The sequence below is a fragment of the Enhydra lutris genome, unplaced genomic scaffold, assembly GCF_002288905.1.
Source record: "Enhydra lutris kenyoni isolate GAN:26980312 unplaced genomic scaffold, ASM228890v2 scaffoldscaffold23, whole genome shotgun sequence".
NCBI lineage: Eukaryota > Metazoa > Chordata > Mammalia > Carnivora > Mustelidae > Enhydra > Enhydra lutris.
In genome coordinates, this window is record NW_019154107.1 from 9,045,935 (window position 1) to 9,059,400 (window position 13,466).

General features: G+C 38.1%; 1 pseudogene; it reads left to right on the plus strand.

The window, feature by feature from the left end:
- The first annotated feature begins 11,331 nt into the window (after window positions 1-11,331).
- LOC111150369 lies at window positions 11,332-13,113 on the plus strand (annotated as a pseudogene).
- The last annotated feature ends 353 nt before the right edge of the window (window positions 13,114-13,466 follow it).

A 13,466-nucleotide genomic window follows, 5' to 3' on the forward strand; every position in this document is an offset into this window, starting at 1 on the left:
ATTCACTTATTTTTTCTTGTTTTTGATGTAATGTTCAACAACTCATTCGTTGTATATAACTTATTTTTAAAGTACTTTATAATCCCAGTGTTCATAGCAGCAATGTCCACAATAGCTAAATTATGGAAGGAGCCGAGATGCTCTTCAACAGATGCATGGATAAAGATGTGGTCCAGATATACAATAGAATATTACTCAGCCATCAGAAAGGATGAATACCCACCATTTGCATCAACATGGATGGAACTGGAGGAGATTATGCTAAATGAAGTAAGTTAATCAGAGAAAGACAATTATCACTGGTTTTACTCATATGTGGAATATAAGGAATAGCATGAAGGACCACAGGGGAAGTGAGGAAAACTGAAGGGGAAGAAATCAGAGAGGGCAACAAACCATGAGAGACTCTGAACTACTGACTCTGGACTACTAAACTGAGGGTAACAGAAGAGAGGGGGCTGGAAGGATGGGTTAACCAGGTGACGGTTATTAAGGAGGGCATGTGTGGTGATGAGCACTGGTGTTATATGCAACTAATGAATCACTGAACACTACTTCAAAAACTAATGATGTACTATATGTTGGCTAATTGAACATAATGAAAAAATAAAAATAAATACAGTACTTTATAACCACCAACTTCCCCAACTCCCTGCAACAAGATTCTCTAGTAAAAGTTGGACTAGAAAATATGGTTAATGTCAGAAGCTAAGGTGGGGATCACCTAACTCATCCCAATTCTAAATCTTGAAATTCAATATTCATGGAAAGTGGGTTGGTTGTGTGTGTGTGGCGGGGGGGATAATAGAAAGAAAAAACAAACCATATAAGCAGAGAGTTGATGTGAACTGCCCAGCAGTGAGTCTATGTACTCCAACAGTGCATAGAAACTGATGCCAGGTCCAACAAAGGCACAGATTCAGTGGTGAAACACAACACCAATAAGAAGGATGGCCAGCACTTCTATAAAAAGCAGGCCCTGATCTCTGTCCAAGTCTACTTACTGCATGTTGACAAGAAGCCCAAGAGTACTCACCTTGTTTGAGCATTAAGGTAAAAGCATGGGCAAGAAAGCAAGAGGGGTATGTTACATATGATCAGTGACTGCCCAACAATAAAATGTGGCCTGCCATCTATTTCAGAGACTTAAGTATACATCAGGAGGAAAGACTAACCACAGTAATATATATTCAATAAAATATACCTTTGGTTACTTTTAAATCTAATGTTCATAATTCTCTATCATGGCGGAAGGTAAAAATTCCATTAGATTACACCAGACTCTTTTTGTATTTTAGTCTTATAGCTTTATTTCACATATTATCATGAATACCTATCTTACAAATTCTTAGAAATAATGTTCTGTTATTCATTTAAATTATATAAATATCTTTTTTTTTATTTTTTTAAATTATATAAATATCTTTAGTGAGATGTATGAATATTCAGTTTTCTATGTTCATTATGTTTTATTAAATGTATGATTAATAATTGATGAAAATTAAAGATAATTTAGTTTTTGAAATTATATTTTTACTTTCCTGAATAGTATAATTCTATAGCTCTCAGAATTATGCAACCCATAGAAATGTACAGTATATATCAAGAGCTCGAATTTATGCAAACCCAAATAGTTTTTAACTTGAAGCAAAGAAAATAATTAGAGTTGGGGTCCCTATTCCGCTTTTAAGATAGGTAGTAGTTATTTGTTCTTTGGAGATATTGATACATTTTTGGCATAAATGAAAGAAAGACAAATAGGCTAATTATAATGACATGACTGCTATTTTCTATCTATGCAGATGCTTCTCTAACTTTAAAATTATTCACATCCTCCTGGGACAGGGCAACAATTAGGCTGACAGAGTAGGTTGGAAATAAAATGTAAAGATAGAATAATACTAAATAGAGAAGTACTAGATAAAAAAGCAACTCTGGCCAGATGGAAAAATGAACAGCAATAAAAGACATGAGAACTGAGTCCCTTTAGTGTTTAAAGTATTCTTTCTGTCTGTTGGGGCTACTCTTCTGAAAACATGAAGCCTGATTATTTTGTTGCCTTCTGAACTCATTTTAAGTTATTCACAACATATTCTTTGCATACTGTTTCTTTATTTTCAATCACATCATGTCTATTTAATGAATTTTGAATTACAAAAATGCATGCATGCTGGTAAGCATACTTCTGAATGTGTCATCAACCCTAGTTGGGGCTTTGAAAGTAAGAGGATGTGACAGGAGATTTGGTCAGTTTCTGTGACTAAGTCAAAGGCTATGTCTCCTATTTTTTACCACAGATTCACATTAAGAGTGAGGTCAGAAGATTCCTTCAGAGTTATGCAAGTAATTCAACTTCCCACATTACAGATGGAATTTAGAAGTAGTGATCTGAAAACAAGCCACTGTGCAACAGCCAAATTAATCGCACTTGGTTGGCAGTAAATTGGCATCCACTAAAAGAACCATAAAGTTAGGACAGCAAAAATCTAAGAATTCTGATTAATTATTTAGAGTGCTAAGACATTAAAAATAAACACTAAAACTTCAAAAGTATTAAAAACAAATACTAAAATATTAAAGCATTGAAAACAAATATTAGAATATACTGTGATCTCAGCTTAATTAGATAAGATACTATGTAACTTTAAAACTGCCTAAGGCACCAGGAGAGGCTCAAATTCCACAAGTATCTGAAATTTATTGTATTCAAAATGAAACCAGAAATCACCCCTTCAAACCTCACCCCATTCTATCCCTCCTATTGACCCTAAATCAGGGTCACATAAGGTAGATGACCAAAGTAATGGTGTTCCTTATCTTTCTTTCACAGTCTTTGTCCAGTAAGTAGATCAACAGCATTTTCAGTCAGTCAAAAGTGAATTCAACACATTTCTTGTATCTACTTTGTGTTGCCACCTTCATTAAGTTCAAGACTAGATCATCATTTATCTGCAATATACTGATAACCCTTTAGTTACTTCTTTCATTTATTTTCAACAAATCTTTACTGGGTGCCTATTCTGTACACTCTGCCAAAAGCTGTAATTAAAAAGAATCAATAGAAGTACCTACTTTCGAGTTAACTTACTCTTGAGTAGAGGAAACTAGACACATAAAAAAAAATTAACACTGGTATTACGTATCTATTTGCAAAACAGTCTTTGCAGAAAGAATACGAGAAATTGTTCAAATTTAGTTTCCAAACATTTAATCTTGCCTCCATCTAACTTATTTCCCATCCTGAGATTAATGATTATAAAATACAAACCCTATCCTTACTTAAATTATTTAAGTATCTATGCATCATCTACTAGATGGAATCCAACCTGGTCCCTATAAGCCTTTATGAGAAAGTAGCAGTTGTCAAAGTGTGTTTGGGGACCCATGGTGGGGGGATGTCCCTGAGGCCCTTTTAGTAGCTCTGAATGGTCAAAACTATGTTCATGATACTCCTAAAATGTTATTTGCCTTTTTTGCCCTATTTTCTCACAAATGTGCAGTTGAGTTCTCCAAATACTGCATAACTTGTGATATTGCAACTGATTGCCTGAAGAAGCAGAAAGGAGAATCTAAATGTCTTCTTGGAAGCCAGACAATTAAAAAAATGTTATATTGTAAAACAATGCCACATTAAATTTGTTTTGCTTGGGAAAAATCAATTATCATTTATAAAAATATATTATTTATGTTAGGATGTAATGAGTTTATTATTCTCGTTTTAGTTACTTAAATATTTCTGAGATGGAGAGGAGAAGGGAATTGGGGGAAATTGGAGGGGGAGACAAACCATGAGACTGTGGACTCTGAGAAAAAAACTGAGGGTTTTGGAGGTGAGGGGGATGGGGGTTGGGTGAGCCTGGTGGTAGGTATTAAGGAGGGCACGTATGGCATGGAGCATTGGATGTGGTGCATAAACAATGAATTTTGGAACACTGAAAAGGAATTTTTTTAAAAAAGAGAGATAAGGGAAAAAATATTCTGAGCTTTAATTTCTAATACGGCAAATATCAGTAGATGTAAATCACGTAGATATAAGTACTTTGGGATTCTCAGTTTTTAAGAATGCAAAGAGGTCCTGAGGCCAAAAGGTTTGAGAACTGCTACAATAAAGCATAGCAAATTATAGGCTGGCCTTGTCTCTTATTGTTGTTTACACTTACTTGGTGCTCCAATCACACCAAGACTTTCCGTTTTCTAGAATCTATCATGCTGTCTCCTCCCTCCCATCACAGACTGTCTGTTAATCTTCAACTGTTCCCCATGGCTTCTCACCCTGCAGCATCCCACACAGAAAAGGGACTGAGGCAGAATGAGGATGAGGTAAGGGTGTGGGCATGCATACACAAGGACCCAGAAGAAAATTCATGTTAGATGGCAGTGCTGTTCTGTTGCTCTTCCTTCAATGTTATGCTGAAATATCTTTTCCTGGCCCATCAAAGTCCTATGCCTACCTCAAAACAGCCTCTCTTGTCACTCTACTTTCAAGGGATCCTCTGTTAATAATTTCATTAACATATATTTTGCTATTTTAATTATTTGTTTATAATGGAAATTGTTCCAGAATGTAGATTTTTTTTTCCCCTTTTTGATTCCAAATGGCATCTTGAAGTTTCTGGACTTCCTAAACATTTGAATAGGAATCACATACAAATGTAAGTTTTGCCAATACCTTATGAAATCTTCATAGAAATATTTCTATTAATCTTAATATTCACTTCACTTCATGATACTGGTTTACAAGTCTGTCACTCAGTGGGATGCTATTTCTACGAACACAGAACACAAGACAATCCCATTACATGAGGGAGGTAATACAACATTTAGAAATGACTGTCTCTTGAATCCCCAAACCCACTGACATAATCAGGTAAAGGTTTCTCTTTGACCGCCACTTTCAGAATTATATTGATTTTGCCATATTGCTGGTCTGTAAGAATAGCTACAGAAATGTCCTGGGATATTCAAATGGCTCTGGAAGGTTTCTTCTAAAAAAAAACATTTCTCCTAGAGTAGGAAGTCCTCTTAGATTTAGGAAATAGCTTCTGGAAAAATTGAGCTTATCAGTTATCCATGTTTTAGAGTGAGTTACTTTAATCTTTTAATCAAATTGCTTTTACTTTAATAGCTTGGGTACAGATTACAGTGCTCTGGGTATCTTGTCCTTCTAAGCTTCATATATACTTACAGGCTATAAGGTAGTGAAGCAAAAGTGAACTCTAGTCCTCTCCAGTTGAACACACTTGTTGATCATAGCAAAAGTTGACTCCACTGGGGCCTCCAATCTGCTGACCCTATCAAATTTGCCCTCTTCATCATCCCCGTCTTGTCCTTAATCTCCTTTTTAAAAAAAAATAGCTAAATTCCACGGTTCATTACAATAATAGCACTATGCAGAATCTAACCTCCTTTGCTCCCCACAACTTTCCATTATCCTCAACTAGCAAAAGAATTCAGAATTTAGTTTGAATCCAAATATTTGTCTTCTCTACTCCTGTCCTTGAGTGTCTGAAATAGAGAAAAACAAATAACCATGCTGTCTCTTTTTTTCCATTTATGGTATAAAATCACAAGTGAACCTTCTTTGTTCATAGGCAACAATTCCCCATTTCCCTGCTGGACATTATCCCATTCTCTGAGTTGACTATTCAACACCTTCTTCTGCTTCAAAGATCCACACAGCTTTAATCTTCTCCATTCTTAGAAAGAAACCCTTCTTTCTTTATTCATTAGAAGAATAGAACCAATTAGAATAAAGTATGTACATTCTTCCATGACCAAATCTAACAACCTACTTGCCTCTGTGCTACATATTATGTCCCCCTTCTGCTACAATCCCTCTGCTTGTACATTGAATCTTATTCCTTCTCTTCTACTCAAGACTTTCCTCCTGAAAATTCTTCTGTCTTCCCTGCATTAGCAATTTTCACCCTTACTACTAAATCACTGTTATTAGCCTATAACATTCTGTGATAATAAGTTTAAAAAAAATTCTCTTGACTCCATTCCCCCTTCGAACTCCAATTCTTTTCTCTACTATGCAATAAAACCCCTATAAGAGCTATCTTTACCCATTGTCTTCACTTCTTCCTTCTCCTCTCTTCCCAGACTTTTCTGGTCAAGCATTTGTTCTCACAAGTGCTATAAAACAGCTCTGACAAGTCACTTGTCATCACCCTGTTACCAAATCCAATGGTCAGTTCTCAGCCCTAATTTTAATCTTTCACAGTTGATCACTTCTCTCCTTGTGAAATAGTTTCTACACTTCCTTCATATTCTCATGTTTTTCTCCTGCATAACTGGCCACTCCTTTGGCTCCATATGGTTAGATTCTCTTTTTCTTCCTAAAATAAATATTCCAGTGCCCAACCCTCAGATCTTGTTCTTTTCACTGTCTACTTACTCTCTAGGTGACTTCCTTTATTCCCAGTGACTAATGACTTCCAAATTCATTTCTATATTGATAATCTTTTCTATAAACGTCAGACAACTGTATCCAATTGTCAACTAATTTTTTTTTTGTCTCAGTGTTTAGTGGGTATTTTTATACTTGACATAAATAAAACAAAACTCTTGATTCTTCCATTCCCATCTCTCTAGCCCTCATTTCAGTAAATTTCTCCACCATCCACTTACTGTTTCTCATAAATCACTGATTTTTTAAAAAGATTTTATTTATTTAGGGGCGCCTGGGTGGCTCAGTGGGTTAAGGCTTCTGCCTTCAGCTCAGGTCATGATTCCAGGCTCCTGGGATCAAGCCCCGCATTGGGCTCTCTGCTCAGCAGGGAGCCTGCTTCCTTCCTCTCTCTCTGCCTACTTGTGATCTCTGTCTGTCAAATAAATAAATAAATAATAAAATCTTTAAAAAAAAGATTTTATTTATTTATAAGAGACGGAGAGAGGAAGTGAGAGCAGGAGGAGGAGGCAAAGGGAGAGGGAGAAGCAGACCCCCGGGCTGAGCAGAAAGCCAACTGACCAACTAGGGCTCCTGCTTGATCCCAAAACCCTGAGGTCATGACCTGAGCAAAAGGCAGATGCTTAACCAACTGAGCCACGTAGGTGCCCCAAATGAGATTATTTTCTTAATTTCCTTTTTGAATAGTTAATTGTTAGTTACCCTGATAGCAAATCCAGACAAATACACTAGAAAAAAACAAGGCCAATATCCCTGTTCTTAATGAAGATATATGCAAATATCTTCTATAGAAAACTAGCAAACAAAATTTTATAGCATGTTAAAATGATCATACACCATGATCATCTGGGATTTATCCCTAGAATGCAAGAATGGTTCAACATAAACAAATCAATGTGATATACCATATTAACTGAATGAAGGATGAAAACCACATGATTATCACAATAGATGCAAAAAACCATTTGATAAAATTCAATACCTTTTCACGATAAAAACTCTTAACAAACTAGGTATAGAAGAAATCGGCTTCAACACAATAAAGGCAATATATGAAAGGCTCACAGCTAATATCATACTCAATGGTGAAAAATTGAAAGATTTTCCTCTAAGATCAGGAAAAAGACAAGGATGCACATATTAGACAGCTCTATTCAGCATAGGACTGGAACTATTAGAGAAATTAGGCAGAAAAAAAAGAAATAAAATGCATCCAAATTGGATAGGAAGTAAAATTGTCTGTTTGTAAATGATATGATCTAATATATGGAAAATTCTAGACTCCACACATACTCTGTCTCTTTCTGTCTCTGTCTCTCTCACACACATGTACACACACACACACACACACACACACACACACACACGTTAAAACAAATACATTCAGTGAAGTTACAGAATCCTACGTCCTCCACATGATTTGGTGGGAAGTACCAGCCGGTGAGCAGAAGGAGAAGAATAAATGTGGAGAATTTGTTTCCCTGGCTCCCTCCTTATGGGTTCACTGAGGATGGCTAATGATAGCTCCTGTCAGGTCACACCCTGCACACCCCTCTCTCTGTTTTAGGTTAACTGCTATCTCCCCTCCCCACCTTTAGGCCTAGGGGTATAATATCCTGTTCACAATAGCCCTGAGGTCCTGATCTTTTCCTTGTGATTTCCCTACAGGCTTCTCTCACCTTTGTAAATAACAAGCCCACTAACTGAACTTCTTCAGATTGTCCAAATGATATGTTTTTTTTGCCAGTAGCCTGACTATTCTACCTCATACTCAGATTTGACTCATCAGTAAATGCTGTAATTTCCACTTCCAAAGTATATTCCAAAGCTAACCAATTTTCACCACCCGCACTATCCTCACCGTAGTTTAAGCCACCTTAATTTCTTACCTACATTACAGCAACAGTTGAATACTTCTGCTCTCTTTCCACTCCATTCTATTCTCACAGCAGCCAGTACCATCTTTTTAAAAAGGAAGATAATGCCATTATGCTGCTCACAAACTTCTAAAGGCTTTCCAGTCCACAGAGAATGAAATAAACATTAAAATTCCTTATGATGTTCAACAAGGCTCTTCATTTGGCCTTTGATTCTTCCAGCCCCATTGCTTACACTCTCCCTAATGCTTACTTATATTGCTTCAGTCACAGTGGTCTCCTCGAAGTTCCATAAACATTCATATTGTAATATTAATTAATTAATTTTTATGCTTCTATTTTAAAGCATTTGCACTTGAACGTGATTCTATAGAGAATGTTCTTATCTTAAATATTTGCAAGACTCCATTTCTCTTTTTATTCAGCCCTCTACTTAAATGTCATCCCATAAAAAAAGACTTTCCCTAAATGCATTATCTAAAATAAAAGCATGCAGTCTGTATCTACTTATGTACATTTATTTCTCTCCATAGTATTCATCACTGCCTCATATGATGTATCTATGTATTGACTTGTCAACTGTCACTTTTTTCTGCTATATTATTACTCCATGAGTGAAGAAACTACCACTTTTATTCACCACTTGTAATATTAGGCCCAGAATATTACATTGTATGTTGAAGCTGTAATAAATTTTTGGTGAATGAATGGGAATGTAAATAAACCAAATGGATCAATTAAATTAAATTAAATTAAATTAAAAGCAAATTTAGGGGTGCCTGGGTGGTTCAGCGGGTTAAAGCCTCTGCCTTCGGCTCAGATCGTGATCCTAGGGTCCTGGGATCGAGCCCCACATCGGGCTCTCTGCTCAGCGGTGAACCTGCTTCCTCCTCTCTCTCTGTCTGCCTCTCTGCCTGCTTGTGATCTCTGTCTGTCAAATACATAAATAAAATCTTTAAAAAAAATTTTTTAAAAACAAACTTAAATGAAAAGCCAATTCACAGGCAAAGTTTGCTTAATGAGCATGTAGGAAAAAAAAGTCAGATTAATACAATAGCATCAGGTTACAATGACCTGATTCAGCTTCTAACCAGTGGAACTGTTCCTTGCAATGGAACAAGATATTTCTGAAGCAAATTAGTAAGGCTTCCTCCCCCGGACATTGCTAGGATGGGGATACTAAGATTTGATGCTCTAGTTTTATTGTTTTTGTGCTCCATGGCCATGCAAGACCCCTTGTTAATGAATATTATCTCTTTAAAAAACTACTATGCAATACATCATACTTAGAAAAGGGTATATAAATGTATATGCCAGGCAATAAGTAATAAAAAGACTAATAAAATACCTATATTCGGGGCAAGACATAAATATTACCAAGAATTTTTGAAGCTCCCTCTCCAATAGATTTTTAACTTCCTGCCCCCCTGTAAAGGTAATAATTACCCTGAAACTTAAGTCAATTATTTCCTTGCCTTTTAAAATAGTTTTATTAATGTGAAAACTGTAAAGATCTGCACAAAAATGAAATTATTGACTATTCTTTCACTTGTGTTTCCACTGATCAGTTTTTAAGATTCATCCATGTTGATGTATTTAATTAATTAATCCTCACTTTTGTACATTATTCCATTATAGGAATATACGCTGAATTATTTATGCATGTTACTCTCGATGGGCTTTCAGGTGGCTTTAAAGTTGTTGTGTTACTCTTTACAAATTGCTGTGAATATTCTTTTATGTGTCTTTCCCATTACTACCACCTTGGAAACATTCTCTCTCTTTAGAAGACTTTATACTTCTATGTTTGATCAATTTTGCATTGATCTTGCAATTGCTCTGAGGGAAATCTTGTTTTCCTCATTCTGGCATTCTTAGTCGTTTACTGTAGCCCTTCGAAAATTTACTGACATTACCTTAGATAATTCACTTGGAGAAGCTCTGAACTTAACACAGCAGTGCCAATTAACTGTCTCCGAAGAGCTGTTTTCTTTTCCTAAAATGCCCCTAAGAAGCCTCTGAAATATTCTGGGGTATATTTAAAATATTTTGATAGTTCTATGACATCACAAAAGAAACTTTTCTTTCATTAAATTGCATTGATGTCCCCTAAGTATCCTAAATTGAATTAACCCCAAATATACAGACTCTCTGGTGGAAAAAGAAAAAGGTTGTGCCTCTACCTCAAATTGATGAAACAGTTACTAATTTCAATGTCCACTTTAAATTGACCAGTTGATTTCAGCCTTGATTACATTGAGGACTAAATTACTCTTCTCCCTAAGAAAGTATGCCAGATGTAACAAATAAAAATACAGAACACACAGTTAAATTTGCATTTCAGATTTTAAAAATGAGTATTTTTTGGTAGATGTATGTCCAATGCAGTATTTGGGATCGACTCATACTAAAAAGTATTTTTAAATACAAAATGCAATTAACTAGGCAATGTGTATTTTATTTATGACATTTCTACCATTAGAGCCGTCAAGGTTTTCCTATATCTGTTTGATTTGCTCAAGATATTTTCTGTACATCATAAACTCACTCGCTGTGGGGACCTTAGCAATCTTTCATTGTGTTTGATTGTTTCTTCGTTTCATACTGTACATCACGTTCAGGCAAAGCACTGAGAGTCTTATGATAACTGTTCTGCCTAAAGAATATCACTTTTGCTGATAGTTCTCTGAGAATATTTTCCAAAGTGCAACATGTTCCCATCTAGGACAGAACAGTATGTACAGCGGCTGACAAGCGAAAGACAGTGGCGGGGGTGGGGCTGAGGGCTTGGAAAAGTCTGAGCAGTCCTGAGATACCGCGAGATGCTAGACGGGACAAAGTCTTCTGAACCTCACCAGCTCCCATACTTCAACGGCTATAGCCCGTTAAGCACCGTTCCAACTTTGGCTTAGCGCGTCTGGCTTGCCGCTAGGCCTAATCAGTTTTCCTTGGTCTGTCCCCAGCCGGGCCGGGCCTACTTCTTTCCTCGGACTTTTGGGGCTTTTTCCCACTCTACACCGGCTACAACAAGCATCATTTAAGATGTCTGACAACGGGAGCAGCATAGATGGCCTACAAGACTCAGAAAAAAGAAGCCCGCTCAATAGCCCGGAGGAGCGGTCTGAAGCAGATGAGACGAGAGAGACATCTTCAGACACCGAACTGAGCTTGAATTTGACCACAGATGACGGCATCCTCTGCCAGGCCACCCCAGAAAGTCAAGGCACAGACGCAGAAAGTTCAGCTGAAAACATCAACTTTGAAAGCACGGAAGATTCGGACCAGTTCTTCATCTGTGAGGAAACCCTGTTCCCTTATGACCCAGAAGAGGAGGAGCAAGGAGCGGAACAGGAGAGAGGAGCGGCCGGAGGACAGCCTCAGGTACAGTGCCCTGAAGCTAACCGTGATCAGTATTTATCAGATGAGGATCGGGCCCTGGAGGACTGGGTGTCCTCCGAAACATCTGCCCTGCCCCGCCCTCGCTGGCAAGTTATTTCCGCTCTTCGAGAGCGGCAGCTGGGTTCCAGTGCCCGCTTCGTTTATGAGGCCTGTGGGGCAAGAGTCTTTGTGCAGCGTTTCCACCTGCTCTATGAGCTTGAAGGCCATCATGGTTGTGTCAATACTGTGCACTTTAACCAGCGTGGCACCTGGCTGGCCAGTAGCAGTGATGATCTTAAAGTGATAGTGTGGGACTGGGTGCGTCAGCAGCCAGTACTGGAGTTTGCGAGTGGCCACAAAAATAATGTCTTTCAAGCCAAGTTCCTTCCCAATTGTGGTGATACCACCTTGGCCATGTGTGCCCGTGATGGGCAGATACGCATAGCAGAGCTCTCTGCTTTACCACACTGTAAGAATACTAAGCGTGTGGCCCAGCACAGGGGAGCCTCCCATAAGTTGGCTCTGGAGCCAGACTCCCCTTTTCAATTCCTAACTTCAGGTGAAGATGCAGTTGTTTACGCCATTGACCTCAGACGAGGCCGGCCAGCTTCCAGAGTGGTGGTAACCAAAGAGAGGGAGAAGAAGGTGGGGCTGTATGCAATCCATGTGAATCCTGCCAATACTTACCAGTTTGCAGTGGGCGGAAGAGATCAGTTTGTAAGAATTTATGACCAGAGGAAAATTAATGAGAATGAGAATAATGGGGTACTTAAGAAATTCTGTCCCCATCACCTAGTCAACTGTGATTCCAAAGCAAACATCACCTGCCTCGTGTACAGCCACGATGGCACAGAGCTCCTGACCAGTTATAATGATGAAGATATTTATCTCTTCAACTCCTCTGATGGAGATGGAGCCCAGTATGTTAAGAGATACAAGGGTCACAGAAATAATGCCACAATCAAAGGTGTCAATTTCTATGGCCCCAGAAGTGAGTTTGTTGTGAGCGGCAGTGATTGTGGGCACATCTTCTTCTGGGAAAAATCATCTTGCCAGATCGTTCAGTTCATGGAGGGGGACAAGGGAGGCACCATAAACTGTCTTGAGCCCCATCCTTACCTACCTGTGCTGGCGACCAGTGGCCTAGATCATGATGCCAAGATCTGGGCACCCACAGCTAAAGCTACCACTGAGCTGATTGGGTTAAAGAATATGATCAAGAGAAACAAGCGAGAACGAGATGAAGATCGCATACACCACACTGACCTGTTTGACAGCCACATGCTTTGGTTCCTCATGCGTCACCTGACACAGAGAGGTCATCGCCAGCACTGGGGAGCTCCTGAAGCTGGAGCCATGGATGCAGAATCAGATGGGTCTTCCAGTACCTCCAATTCATCTGAGGAAGAAGAGAACCAAGACCGTGTGCAGTGCCTGCCGTCCTGAAGGCCTCATGCCTGGTCCACCTAGATGTCACTTCAGTAGGCTGGACTTTAAAATTTAAAGTTTAAAGTTTAAAATTCAGTTTAACTAATAAATTTGTTTTTGTTTTCTATCCTCTACCATAAGAACCATCTTTTCTATCTCTTTACTCTCCCTTTCTTCACATTCTTCCTCTCCCATTCCTTTTCCCTCACTTGATTTCTTTATTCCTCTCTCTTTACCCATTATATCTCTGTGTAAGAAAATATGTAAGGTTTTTTGTTTTTTATTTTTGCCTCTTTTCATTTGTTTTCTTATGGCTTAGCTCTTATAGCTAACTTCTAAAGGTTCTGGTGAAAAAATTAATAGTCTTACTG